At 34.5% G+C, this 15877-nt stretch overlaps 1 protein-coding gene across 2 annotated transcripts in view; it reads left to right on the top strand.

Moving 5' to 3' along the window:
• The window catches only part of LOC115218757 (putative protocadherin beta-18), a 406105-nt gene that overhangs the window by 274808 nt on the left and 115420 nt on the right, over positions 1-15877 (top strand). For both annotated transcript variants that reach the window (XM_036508570.1, XM_029788671.2), the window contains one exon: positions 340-446. The gene's annotated coding sequence lies outside the window, so the exon portion shown is untranslated. The remainder of the gene's footprint in view (positions 1-339; positions 447-15877) is intronic.

Genomic DNA, 15877 nt, shown 5'->3' with positions numbered 1-15877 from the left:
ACCACCACTACCACAACCAATTACCATTAAAAGCTGCATTGGCAACAACAACTACAACAACATCTGCAGCAGTAACAACAACAATGCAAAATGTCATGGGTGGGTTAGGGGTAGGTAAAGATGGAAGGGGTTTCAAGAGCCGAGGAAAGTAAATGCCACCAACTTTACCGTTTCTCTGTGTTGTTTATTTTTTTATTGCAATTTTTTAAATAAGGGAGCAAATTTCTATTTTATTTTTTGTATGTTTTTTTTCAATTTAATTTAATTTAATTTTCTTATTTATTTATTTATTCATGTTATTTTCATATCTTTTTTTTTTCTTTCCCCTTCTTTTCAAAGGATTCTGAATAATTCTATAACTTACTTCAACGGATCTTAGATCTGAGCAAGATGGTACTTTGTCGATGTGATCCCAACATCTTTCCAATATGGCTACTGATTGTCAGGTTTGTAATACCTATATTTACATTTACTGGTATATCTATCTATTTATCTATATATATATATATATATATATAATATATATATATATATATACAACCCTCTCAGTGGAATTTGGGAAATTTTATGTATTTACATCTGTGTATGTGTGTATCAGGGAAAAGGAGTGATAGACATATAGGGTGTGATTCACAAGAGAAAGGGAGAGAAAGAGAAAGAGAGAGAGAAAGAAAGAGAGAGAGAGATGGAAAGAGGGATGTTTGTATGATAGTGTGAGAGAGAGAGTGTGTGACAGCAAGACTGACAGAGTTCGAAAAATAACACGGGTGAATCCGTGTATGAGAGGGACCGACAGACAGACGGACATAAAGGCAGAGATTATAAAAGAAGAGTGGCAGACAAACAGACAGACAGACAGACAGATTGAGACACTGAGATAGAATTTAGAAAAGGAAAGAGACAGGTGAATTTTGTATGAGAGGAACTGACAGACAGCTATATGAAAATAACAAGAGGATAGAAGAGGAGAGAGAGAGATATAGAGAGAGAAAGGGCTAGAGGAAGAGTGTGGAGAGCAAGAGGAAGAGAGTGGAGAGCAAGAGGAATGACATAATTTGTGAGTGTATTGAAGCAGATTTGGATTTTTATTTCTCTTTTCTTTACCATTTTTTCCTTCTCTGTTTTTCTTTTATTCTGAAACAAATTCCCCAAATGACATCGTAAAGCAATATCAGATATCCATTAGCGGCTCCCTATGTCAAGCAACTAATCTTCTGGAAGGTTTGGGGGGAAATTGCTACATGAATGAATATTTTCTTTGGCATTGCTAACAGAGAGCCCAGATAATTGAAGCCAGAGGAATCTTTTGTCGTGAAGGGATATTATTAGTTTTTCAAGTGTAAGAACTACGAACTGTTGCCTGACAGGTCAATGGATTTCGCTTGTATTACCGATGGTTATTATGGTGGCCTCTTAGACTAGGCATAATTCTATCATTCCAGCCTTCCATAGTTTAGATTTATCAATGTAGTATCCTTGTTCCATGGTTGTTGTTATTGTTTCTTTTTTACTTTATTTTTATTAGCTGAGCTTCAAGGAAGGAGTAAGGCCCATGGCAATTGCAGGCCTCTAACGCTGCTCCATCATCATTATCATCTTCATTGTGATATCAATAATACTGATTTCAAATTTTAGCACAAGCCCAGCAATTCCGAGGGGAGGGAGTAAGTCAATTACATCAACCCCAGTGCTTAACTGGTACTTATTTTATTGACCCCGAAAGGGTAAAAGGCAAAATTGACTTTGGTGGAATTTGAACATAGAGGGTAAAGATGGATGAAATGCCACTAACGATTCTGCCAGCTCACTCACCACCTTAATTATATATTCATAATATTGAAGCAAGGAGACCATATATGATTAAAGTCAAAAAGACAGAAAAAAAAGCCCCATAGGCTTTACAATACTCTATGATAATAGAATGGATATGAAAGAAATTGAGAAATGCTGGAACCGAGTCAAATAGATGAAGAGATTGTGGAAGACCAAGATGTCAAATATACCTATGGTAAATGGTGGACTTTACACAACACCCAAACTTTACCTAGGAAACTGAAGGATATTGGAATTGGGGGTCATATTGTTAACTTGCAGCAAAGAGTAATTCTTTATTCTGCCAGAGTCTTAAGAAAGATTCTTGAAATTCGAGGAATCTTGTTACAAAACCTCATGATGACATGCCCACTAAACAGAATAGCATGTAATAATTTTAATAATAATAATAATAATAATAATAATACTAATAACCCTTTCTTGTATAGGTACAAGGCCTGAAATTTTGGGGGAGTTAATGACATCAACTCTCAGCTGGTACTTATTTCATTGGCTCTAAAAGGATGAAAGGCAAAGTAGACTTTGGCAGAATTTATAATCAGGACATAAAAACAGATGAAAGGGCTGCTAAGCATTTCATCTGGTGTACCAAAGATTCTGCATTTCACTGAGAATGCTAAAATAATAATAATAATAATAATAATAATAATAATAATAATAAACCTTTCTATTATAGGTACGAGGCCTGAAATTTGGGGGAAGGGGTTCATCGATTACATTATCATTATTAAGGTGGCAAGCTGGCAGAATCGTTAGCATGTCAGACATAATGTTCCATGACATTCCTTCCAGATTTATATTCTGAGGTCTTGTGCTGCAAGATCATCTTACCCTTTGATTCCTTTTCGGGTCAATTAAATAAGTACAAGTTAAGCATTGGGGTTGATATCATCGACTGACACCCCCTCCCACTAAAATTGCTGGCCTTGTGCCATAATTTGAAATTATTATTATTATTATTATTATTATTATCATCATCATCATCAAAGCAGCCAGCTGGCAGAATCGTTAGCATGCTGGGTGAAATGCTTAGTGGTATTTTTTCTGTTCTGAGTCCAAATTCCATCAGGGTCGACTTTGCCTTTCATCCTTTCAGAGTCAATAAATTAAGTGCCATTTGAGTACTGGGGGTCGATGTAATTGACTATCCCTCTCCCCCAAATTCGAGGCCTTGTGCTTCCAGTAAAAAGGATTACTATTATTAATCATTATTAAAGTGGCAAGCTGGCAGAATCATTAGCTTGCCGAGCGAAATTCTTAGTAAATTATTATTATTATTATTATTATTATTATTCATCTGGGAAGCTGTCAGAATTGTTAGTATGTTGGACAAAATACTTAACAACACTTCTTCTAGTTCTTTATGTTTTGAGCTCAAATTCCATTGAGGTCAACTTTGTCTTTCATCCTTTAGAGGTTGATAAAATAAGTACCATTCAGGCACTGAGGTTGATGTAATCAACTTGTCAATGAATAGCAACCAAATTCCTCTCAGAATATACACTACCATCTTTAGAGACAAAAAGTGTTTAATGTAGTCTTACTTTACAAATAGGATGAGCATATTGGCTGAATATCTTTGATCATAGGTCAAGAATTAACTCTGGAAATGTTTGATATCAGAATGTTTACAACTTACTTGTCTAAAAGATATTAAAACAACAAAAGGAACAGGTGTGTCATTTCCTTCCTCTAAATCTGCTTGTTGTATAAATTATATTAGATATAGTAAGCAGGAATTTGAAACTGGAAAGAGTAACAGGTTTACTGACAGGGCTTGAGCCATCAACCTATCACTTGTCAGTGAAAAGTTTACTATTGAGAATTGAGCCATGATTATTCACTTGTTGGTGAAAGGTTTACTCCTTGGAGTTGAGCCATAACCTATTTACTTGTCAGTAACAGGTGTACTGTTGGGACTTGAGCCATGAAACTATCACATATATACAGTTGGGACTTGGATCATGCATCTGTCATGCAACTGTATTATCAATTACTCTAATAGTATATCTATCATTCAATCTCCTTAAATTTCCATTTCATTACAATTAGTTATTATTATTCCATAGTTGGGTCAAATCTCAGCTGGCCCCAGCCAACTTCTCTCTACTTGTAGATCTAACCAACCATGCTGCTCAATTGCTGCTTAGACAGGAGTGCTCTCATGGTAAAATGGTTGGCACAGAGCATCTGTACAGGGGTAGAATTTGAACTTAGTACATATAGATCTAAAATCCATGCAAGCTAGACATCTAATCTAACATCCTAACAATACTGTCAATCCATTATCCTGGACATGACTCTCACTCGGATCCGAAACCTGAAAAGATACTACAAAAACAAATATCAAAGTTGACCAGAGCAGAATTTGCATTTAGAGTACAGTAAACCAAAAATAAGCAGAACTAGATTTTTGATTGAAAGATTCTGCCAATGAGACGTAGGAAGTTCTTCCTGTTATTTTAACTGTACTTTCATATCCTGACCAAAATAATTCACCAGTCACTTAGTGCTAGCAGGATAGGTTATCTTATTTGTGTGCAACATAGTGAAGTATCCTATCTTGGTGCTACATTTGTAATGAGAATAAATCTTTGAATCAAAATTATGAATTATCTGCTCTGATATTAATGTAAAAAAATTTCTGAGAAATGATTATGGGAAAGAAAAGACGAATTGGCGGCATTCAAAATACATATCAAATTGCTTGACCAGTTAACCGTGTCCTACTACAAAGCACTTATCAATCTTTCTTCCTAATTTAGGAATGAGATAAATGCTTTTTCTGTATTTTAAAGCCTATTTTTATCTCTACTCGATAACTAAGTTAAGATGATTTAACAGTAAATCTAACTATAGTAAGTTAAAAAAATATATATATATATATAAATTACATACATTTCTGCCATCTCAGTATCTTCGAAATATTGTAAGATTATATTAGCACATATATTTACACACTTATTTAGCTGTGTGCATATTTGTAACGTACGTATATTTCTACATGCACATGCTTCTGTATGTATACTCATGTGTTTGCATGTGTGTACATGCTTGTATGTTTTGTATGTGTGTGTGTGTCTGAGTGCATCTGTTTCTCTGTTTCTGTGAGTGCATGCTTATGTGTGTTATTGTTCCATAGAGTTCAATTTTAGACATATGTAGAATATTAAAAAGAATTAATATTGAGAAGAAAAATGGATAATATTGCTGGGATGTGAAAAACTAGTATCACAGTGTGAGAATAATGAAGGTTTCTTCAACAACATATACACACATGTACATACATATACATATGCAGGTATATATTTATGCATGATTTGATCTTGTGTGTGTTTGTGTTTTTGTGTGATTGTATAATATACAATCATTCAAATCTTTCACAGTATATAGCTCTCTCTCTCTGTCTGTCTTTCCTTCTCTCTCTTACTCTCTATACATTTATACACATATATATAGATATCTGCATATATGCATATGAACCACATATATATGTATATATGCATATTTATGCATTATATATATATATACACACACACACACACATATATATGCATATATATACATTATATATATATACACATATATATGCATATGTATACATTATATATATATATATATATAAATGCATATTTATGCATTTTATATACATATATATATACATGGATGTTTATGCATTATCTATATATAAGTGTGTATATATATATATATATATATACATACACAAACACACATATATGCAGGTTTATGCTTTATATACATGTTTATATATGTGCATAGATATGTACGTATATATATATATATATATATATAGATAGATATATACATACATACATATATACTTATATGTAGATATATGCATATACATATATATGCACATACATATTAACACATACATATACATAAAATGTTTACATAAATGTCTATCTGTGTGTATGAGTGTGTATATGTACACATAATAACTATATATGCATGTGTGTGTGTGTATGTGTGTATCCTAATATAGAGAATACAATTTCCATTTTTTTCTATTGTGAAGAATTCTCTGGATTACTCTTTTTAGAAATTACATAAAAAGTAAATAAATATATATAAAAGCTGAAATATATTAAAAAATAAAACATGAGCTATGTGTATTTCTTGGTGTATGTATATGCTACATGTGTGTTCAAATGCTGGCATACCTGAGTGCAAGTTTTTTTGTGTGTGTGGGAAGTTCAGTGATATTGGAATATAATGTCATTTTGCAAAGGTAAATATAACACAACTGTACAAGAAATCTTATTTCCCAAACTTTGACAATGGCTGAAGTAAAACAATTTAAAGTTCTTCTCTTCATATATATGTAGATGTATATTATAATCATGATTATCATTTTTATTATTATCATTATTGTTATTGAGTGAGAGAGCAGTGCATGCCATTAAAGTGACACTGGGGTAAAATATACGAAGCCCAGTATACCCATCATGACTACTCGTCTGATAAGGGTACACTAGGCACATGCATCATAACCATGTGTGCATGACATGGTGATCTCATATCAAGATAAACAGCACATGACCTTGCGGGTGGGGCCCAGTTAGAATTTTCTTCTGGTCCAGTAACCCATCCCTCTCAAAAGGTTCCTGAATAAGGGTTGTTTAAAGGTGTTGAACGAAACACCCATGTTTCCAGGGGTGAATTATTCAAACCCCAAAGAATCCCTCTCAACACATGGCTATGATGCTCCCCCACTACTTCTGCTCGTGATCAGAGATGCACATATCATCAACCACTAAGGGACATGGTCAACTGGTTAAGGCCAAAAAAACTGACAAGCAAATCTGTGGTATTGAGCAGAATATTTGCTGTAGCCCATCTTTTATACCAAGACAAAATAATGTACTTGATAACACTTCCAATCAGTTAAGATCAGAAGCCATGAGAGCCACTGCCTGATATCGCATCAGGGCTATTATTATTATTATTATTATTATTATTATTATTGGCATCAGCATCAGTTGGGTCACCAAGTAACTTGCCAGACAAAGATCCCTCAACTGAGGAGAGGGACCTGTACTGCTGGAGGCAGATTTGTGTCAGGTGATGAAAGGTTAGATTATGATAGAGGGACAGAAAAAGATGTCTGGCTTTAGACAAGATATATGGCTACCCCAGTTGGAAAAGAAAGAGATGGTGATGAAAGTGTGTCAGAGAATATCCTCTGTTATTCCAAAGTAACAGGAAATAAATGGAAGTGATGCGGTTCAGAGGGTTGGACAGGGTGAGTGGTTTATGATGTGATATTTCTTATCAAAAATAAATTGCATAATTTCGAATCATTACTAAACAGAGAGTTTTGTCCAATACAAACCATGTAATATTTGTAGATTTACACTTATCTTTCTTTTAGGAGATATGCCTCAGAAGCAAAATTCTATTTTCTTTGTAACAGCATTTGATAAAGAACTCATGTGTTGGTATGATAACTTTTTAAATGAATTTCTGTCAAGCCAGTGTAGGAGTACAACAATTCTTTTCAGATTTTTACTGAAAAGAATTATTCTACTGTGGCCAAGTTGATTGGCAGAATCAGTAGAATGTCAAATTAATGCCTTGCAGTATTTGGTTATGTCTTTTTTGCACATTCTATGCTTAAATCTTGGGATCGACATTGCTTTTCATCTTTCCAAAATCAATAAAATAAGTGCCAACCAAGTGCTAGAATCAATTAAATCAACTATGCCTTTCTCTCAGAATTTGAGGCTTTGTACCTATGTTAGAAATCAATATTAAACGTCATTAAGTACATATATATTGATTCAGCAAATATTTTTCTCTTGGGAAAAATAATTAAATAAGCCTTAGTAATGATGATGATGTCTGTCTTAAAAGAATTAGGGACATAATTGAATTGAGCTGGTTGTAATCAAGACTGAAAAGCATCTCACTGATTCAGCATGTCAACTCAGCTCAGCAGTGTATTTGCTTACTCTCTCTCTCTCTCTCCCTCTTTCTGCAAGCGTACATGTGCTCTTACACATAGGCGCAGGAGTGGCTGTGTGGTAAGTAGCTTGCTTGCCAACCACATGGTTCCGGGTTCCTTCCCACTGCGTAGCACCGTGGGCAAGTGTCTTCTACTATAGCCTCAGGCCGACCAAAGCCTTGTGAGTAGATTTGGTAGACGGAAACTGAAAAGAAGCCCATCGTATATATATATATGTGTGTGTGTTTGTCCCCCAACATCGCTTGACAACCGATGCTGGTGTGTTTACGTACCCGTAACTTACTGGTTCGGCAAAAGAGACTGATAGAATAAGTACAAGGCTTACAAAGAATAAGACTTGGGGTCGATTTGCTCAATTAAAAAAGGCACTGCTCCAGCATGGCTGCAGTCAAATGACGGAAACAAGTAAAAGAGTAAAGAGACACAAGCACATACACTCACAAACACTCACACACACACACACACCACACACACACACATATATATATATATTATATATATATATGTATGTATGTATGTATGTATATATAGTTACATAGCATGATTTAATTTTAGTTTGTATGACAGATAATCAGCAATTAGAACTCTCCATGTTTATTCCTGTGCATCCAAAGGGAAACTGTGAAGAAGACTTGTAATATATAGGTTACATTTGGTTAGACTTTATAGCTGAATAGGTCACAGGGTACTTATACTGAGTAAAAACAGAATTTCTTCATAAAATATTTTGTTTCATAATCAAAATATTTTGTAAACTCAAGTCTTGTTTTTGATATATATGCACACACACATAACCATAATTTTTATATATACATATATATAAACATACATACATACATACATACATATATATATATATATATATATATAGATATATATATATATATATAAATACTTACATACATATATATGCAAATATACATACATATAAATATGTGTAAATATATATATATATAAATATACATATATATATATGTATATATGCATATATATATACATATATATATATATAAACATACATACATATATGTATATATACATATACATATATATACATATACACACACACACGCATACATATATATGTGTATGTGTGTGAAGGTGCATGGTTAGAGTGTTGGTCTCACAACCATGAGGTAATGAGTTTGATTCTTGGAAAGAGTTGTGTGTTGTTCTTGAGCAAGACACTTTATTTCATGTTGCTCCAATTCACTCAACCACAGAAATGAGTAGTGACATCATTGGTGCCTAACTGTACAGGCCTTTGCCTTTCTCTTTGACCGCATTGAGGTATGTAGAAGGGAGGTTGCTATGCATGGCTGACTGCTGGTCTTCCATGAACAAGCTGGCCGGGACTTGTGCCTCAGATGGTAACTTTCTAGGTGCAATCCCATGGTCATTCTTAACCCAAGTGTGTCTTTACTCTTTACCCTATTCATACTCGAACCTGCATCATATACATACATACTCATATATATATATATATATATATATCATCATCCTCATTTAATGGCTTTCCATGCTTGGATGAGTTGGTCAAGGAACCAGAGAGCTGTAGAACTACATCAAGCTCCAACTTCATCTCTAGCATGCTTTCTATGGCTTGATGCCGTTTCTAATGCCAACCACTTTACAGAGTGTACTGGGTGCATTTTTTTGTGCCACTGGCACTTGTGGGGCTTCCATGTAACTTGCAAAACAGAAAAGAACAGAAAAAAAAAGAGAAACGAAAAACTACTAGGAGCAAGTATGTGAGAGGGTCATACATATATAGATATGCATAAATACACACACACACACATATGTACACACATGTGTGTGTGCGTGCACACGTATGTGTGTGTATAACTTGAATTATGTATGTCTCCCTTTTGCATTTAAGTGTGAGATCTTAACTTAGAATCTATTGATCTGTTTGCGCAAAGAAACTTTTCCCCAAATGTCTCTTGAGAAGGATCCTAAATGTCTGAGATTCCAAATTACAATTCGCTAATAAATTTGAAGATTTATTCATTTGAAAATTAAATCAGATATAAATACACACTTATAGGTACCTCTGCATGCTTATTCTTACAGTATGGATGTGTGTTGGTACTACTTTAGAGAGATACACCAATGTCAGAATGTGTTTGTTGTGCGTGATGCATGTACTTTGATTTGAACATTGCTTCCATCATTGTCTGAATTCCCCATAAAAATAGAAGCTCAGTCACCCTCATTGGCTTAAATGAAGATCATTTATTTCAATGATATGTCTAAAGGATTTTTTATTTGTTCTTTGAAATATTTATTCAAATGTACTGTGGGATTTAAACAAAGATTTACTAAAAAGACTACAATTTTTTTTTATACTCTACCACTGCTGTTTATAATACTCTGTCAATTCTGACAGCTAAATCAGGCAATCTCATTTCATGCTCAAATCTTGATACTAGCCTCTGACAGAATAATAGAAACATCCTTTACATACCTTGTTATGCATTTATAAATAATATACACAATATTTTGATTGGTTGCTATAAGTAATTCATATGATTGCAGTCATTTTCAATGGCCCATCACTGCTAGCTTTTGTAAATACTTACCTCTCCTCCACCACCTCTAACTTGGTTTACACACCCACCAGCACACCCTGCTTTTTCTATATCCGGCTATTCTCTAACTATATATATATATATATATATGTATATTTTCATTCTTTTGCCTGGTTCCTTATTCAACCAACTGAACCGCATCATTTCATTCAGTCCTTGGCGAAGCCATTGGGCAAAACAAAATATTATTGGACTCAAGGTTATTGATTCGAAACACACTCGTACACACATTCATCTCTCTCTCTTTATCTATCTATCTATCTATCTATCAATCTCTGTGTGTGTATGTATATATATATTGTGGCGGCACAATGGCCCAGTGGTTAGGGTAGCAGACTCGTGGTTGTAGGATCACGGTTTCAATTCCCAGACCGGGCATTGTGAGTGTTTATTGAGCAAAAACACCTAAAGGTCCACGAGGCTCCGGCAGGGGGTGGTGGCGATCCCTGCAGTACTCTTTCGCCACAACTTTCTCTCACTCTTTCTTCTGTTGGCCTGCTTGCTTAGCCAGCAGGGTGGCGTCATTTAAAGGCTAAAACAATGCGAAGTAGCAACATCTGATGGTCTGGTCGGTCATGTGATCACAGTGATATATATATGTTATATATATATATATATATACATTATACATGCACATATACACATATGTTATTCATATGCTTATTGTAGGCACAGGAGTTGCTGTGTGGTAAGTAGCTTGCTTACCAACCACATGGTTCCAGGTTCTGTCCCACTGCATGACACCTTAGGCAAGTGTCTTCTACTATAGCCTCGGGCTGACCAAAGCCTTGTGAGTGGAATAGGTAGACGGAAACCAAAAGTAGCCTGTCATATATATGTGCGTATGTGTGTGTTTGTCCCCCCCCCATCACTTGGCAACAGATGCTGGTTTGTTTGCGTCCCCATAACTTGGTGGTTTGGCAGAAGAAACCAATGGAGTGAGTGCTGGGGTTGCAAAGAATAGATCCTGGGGTCGATTTGCTTGATTAAAGGTGGTGCCCCAGCATGGCTGCAGTGAAATGACAGTAACAAGTAAAAGAATATACATATATATATATATATATATATATATATATATATATATGAATAAAGAATAAGGAGAAAATGGAGAGGTAATTAATAAAATTATTAATTATAAAATGACAACATCTCTGACAGCTGTTTCAATTCTGAAACCTTTAGATAATTAATTTATAAAATTAAAATCATTTTAAGATGAATCTCATCAGAGATAGTTAGGATATACCATTTCGAAATATATGTTGAGCTAATGGCTATAAAACCGTTATATTATTATATATACATATATATATATATATATATATGTATAAACGATGATGATGATATATCTTTACTCAAAAATTATACAGACTTGTACATATATTTTATAGATGGTTGTACAAAATAATGGAGACACCTTAAAATTTTAAACAAATTTATTTTAATATGGGGTAGGACCACTGTTAGAAGTAATTACAGTTTGAATCCTATGAGGTATGGACTCAAACAAAGTTTGAATTATTTCCAAAGGAATTTTTCTCCATTCTTCAGCTAAAACAGTCTCCAGTTCTTGTAGTGGTCATGGTGGAGGATATCAACTCATTACTTGTTTTTCTAAAATGTACCATAAATGTTCAATAATATGGAGATCTGGGGACTGTGGTGGCCATTCTGTAGCAACTTGTGCCATTCTGTAGCAACTTTAGTTGTGTGAATTGGTGCATTATCACCCTCAAGGGTTGCTTCCCTTTTTCCCCTCTTCCTCAAAGGCTGTCATTACTTTTGAGACAATACTTCTTGATACACCAAACATTTTGGTTGTTTCCATTATACTAGCACCTGCCATCGAGCACCAACAATTTGACCTCTTTGAAAGTCCGATAGATCTGTCATCTTAATTTTAATTACCTTTTTCTGATGATATCTGAAAAGAAACAACAATTTTAACAAAACATATTAAGCAACACTAATAATAAATCAAAACACATAAAAATAAAAAAGCTTTTGATGGTTTTACAGATATTTCAAAATTATGATGCTAGGTGTTTCCATTATTTTGTCCAACCCCTATATATATAAATATATATATTTCCCTAAGAGTTAGGGGTCGGGAAGCCAACCAACTAAGGGATAGTACCTATCCAATATACTGCTGGTAGTAGGCCCAATTATTAATACCCAAGTGCTGGTTATTGCGTGGCAATTTCCCCAACGAATGTCATATAAGGGCAGGGGTAAAAAATGGTTTACCCTTAATTTATATGGCAAAAAGAAAATGGAGGGAATACAAAAATGACATGCATCAGCCAGTGGACATTCTATGATGTCTATTTATTCCAAAACAAAAGGGAGTATTATAAGAATACATACACATGCAAAGACTGGCTACACAAATATATACTAGTAATACATAAAAGAGTATTATATAATATATATATACTCAGAAATTATATAGACATGTACATATATATAAATGTTTTATATATATATATATATAGGCGCAGGTGTGGCTGTGTGGTAAGTAGCTTGCTTACGGGCCACATGGTTCCGAGTTCAGTCCCCCTGCGTGGCACCTTGGGCAAGTGTCTTCTACTTATAGCCTCGGGCTGACCAAAACCTTGTGAGTTGATTTGGTAGATGGAAACTGAAAGAAGCCCATCGTGTGTATATATATATATATATATATATATATGTCTATGTGTTTATTTGTGTCTCTGTTTGTCTCCCCCCACAACCGATGCTGGTGTGTTTATGTCCCAGTAACTTAGCAGTTTGGCAAAAGAGACCAATAGAATAAGCACTAAGCTTACATAGAATAAGTCCTGGGGTTGATTTGTTCGATTAAAGGCGGTGCTCCAGCATGGATGCAGTTAAATGACTGAGACAAGTAAAAGAATAAAAGAATAAAAAGAATATATATACTCAGAAATTATACAGACATGTACATATATATCATACACACACAAATAAATGTTTTATATATAAATATATATATATGAATGAGAGGGTGCTGAAAATTCTTGGTTTTAAGAGTATCACAAAAGGCCTGGTTGGAGGCTCAACCTTTTGAGTTCTTTTACAGGGCTTCAAGAAACTGAAGAACTGCTGCAATAAGTGTGTGAATTTGAGAGGTGGTATATGTTCAATAAAATCATAATTAACTGTTCCTCTTGTATTTTCTTTTACTAAAAGCCAGGAACTTTTCAGCAACCCTCTTATATGTATGTGTGTGTATGTGTGTATATATATATATATATATATATACATATATATAAAAGGATACTGGGAACGTCCTGTTCTTGTCACATTTTTTTCTTTCCTTGTTTTACTCCTCTGCAAGGGAATTTTATTTAATTCCCTTGCAGGAAGGACCGGTCCGACAAGCGTGTCCTGTCCTTACCTTTGAAACATGCATGGAGTCGAACCGGGGACAGCTGATGAAGGGGAATGTTCCGTGTGTTGTTTGTCCTGTTTTTTCGTTGCTAAAAAAAGTCCGTTCCCTTGTTTTTATGTTTTCGTTTCTCCTTGAGTTCTACGTCTATTTGTGGTGTCCTGTACTCACATATATATATTTATATATGCATGTATATATACATGTAGATGTAGGTAGGTACATATATGTATGTATGTATGCATATATTTTATTTATTACATTATTATATATATATATATATACACACTTCAATTACAGAAAACATGAAAATGGCTTATAGAATAAGATAAAGCAGATTACTATATTTAAAGCCAACTACAAATGTCTTGGCCCACCTTACTTGCACAACAACAACCTAAACCAATTAGTCGATATAATTCAAGCATTGCACTTAATAACCTCAAAACTGCTTTCGCTAAAGTAACCATAACTAAGCAATGAAGTGGTCTATAAATTCAAACAGACTGATATTGGTGAAACTTGTAAGAATATTTCTTACAAGAAGATTTCTCATTGTCCACTGCCATAATGCCACAATATAGAGGAGAACCCTATGATTACCCTGCTTTTGCTCTTTTCGTTTTTGAAGTAGCATATTGAAAATATTTGGGAGATATGTACCACTTATTTTTTCTCATCTTACACCATTTTATATTTCATTATTTTATATATCACACACACACACACACACATGCAAAGGAACAGGTTTGGCTGTGTAGCAAGAAGTTTGCTTTCCAAACGCATGGTTCTAGGTTCAGCCCTACTGTATGTTACCTTGGGCAAGTGCCTTCTATTATAGCCCTTGGCTGACTAAATCCTTGTGAATGGATTTCATTGATGGAAACTGAAAGAAGCTTGTTGTGTGTGTCTGTGTGTGTTACTGTCCTTTGCCTTGACAACTCGTAATAGTTGTAAATGAATGCTACCACCATGCAAGTGGTGTCCTTTCTTCATGGATGGTCCATGATGAATTATTTCCTTACTTGGAAACAAGTGAGGGTTTGCAACAGGAAGGACATCCAGCTGTAGAAAATTTACCTAAACAAAATTTTGTCTAACTCATGCAAGCATAGAAAAGTGGATGTTTGAAGTTCCCATCTGTGGGGATGAGCCAAAAGAAGAGTCATGGCATCAATGGTCAAGGGGCTGACCAGCTTAAGAAGATCACAATGTGCAAGGCACCCACCTGGGTGGGTGGTAGATTTTGACATGAAGTGAGGAAGTGATCTTTGAGATCAGGTGGGGAGGGGGGTGAGCTAGAAGAAGATGGTCATGACGTTAATGGTCAAGAGGCTGACCGAAAGAGGAAGTACAAGAGGGGAAGTGGGGGGGAGAGGTGAGTGTCGTCCTCTTTTTGCCTGCTGGAGGCATCATGATTTTCAGGCATGTGCTTGATATAACAAACGTATATGGATTACCATCAGTCTGATAGCTTGAACACCTGGATGAGCTTACTAGGGTAAATTCCAAGATTAATACCCAAATGAAATTATTTTATATACACACTTGTATCTACCCAATGTCTTTTTCAGAAGCTCTACCCATATTAAGCTATACATATATGTGTATACCCAAGTATATACATATAAATATAATTTATATATACATGCATACATATATATTTTTTATATGCACACACACACACACATATTTATACACACATATACATGCAAAACCAGTTATACAAGTACGTTCATATAAATGTATTTACACAAGCAGACATACATACACACACACACACACACACATATATATATATATATGTGTGTATATAATGTGTAGTGTATGGACTGTTTTCTACATATGGGAACATAAGATCCTGCATTCAACTTCTATATATCAGTAAAGAAAGCTATATAAATAGAATAACTTTTCTTTTGTTACTCTAGAAAGATCAAAATATCCATAAATATTCGTGAAATGATATCTCCATTAAAACAGCTGTTTACCTTATTATGTATAGATCCATATATCCATATAGATATTGGTAAATCAATAATACTTTATATAATGTGTATGTATGTATGT

The sequence above is a fragment of the Octopus sinensis genome, linkage group LG14, assembly GCF_006345805.1.
Source record: "Octopus sinensis linkage group LG14, ASM634580v1, whole genome shotgun sequence".
Lineage (NCBI taxonomy): Eukaryota > Metazoa > Mollusca > Cephalopoda > Octopoda > Octopodidae > Octopus > Octopus sinensis.
Note: the sequence above shows the minus strand (reverse complement) of the source record. Positions and strands in the feature narration are given on the sequence as shown.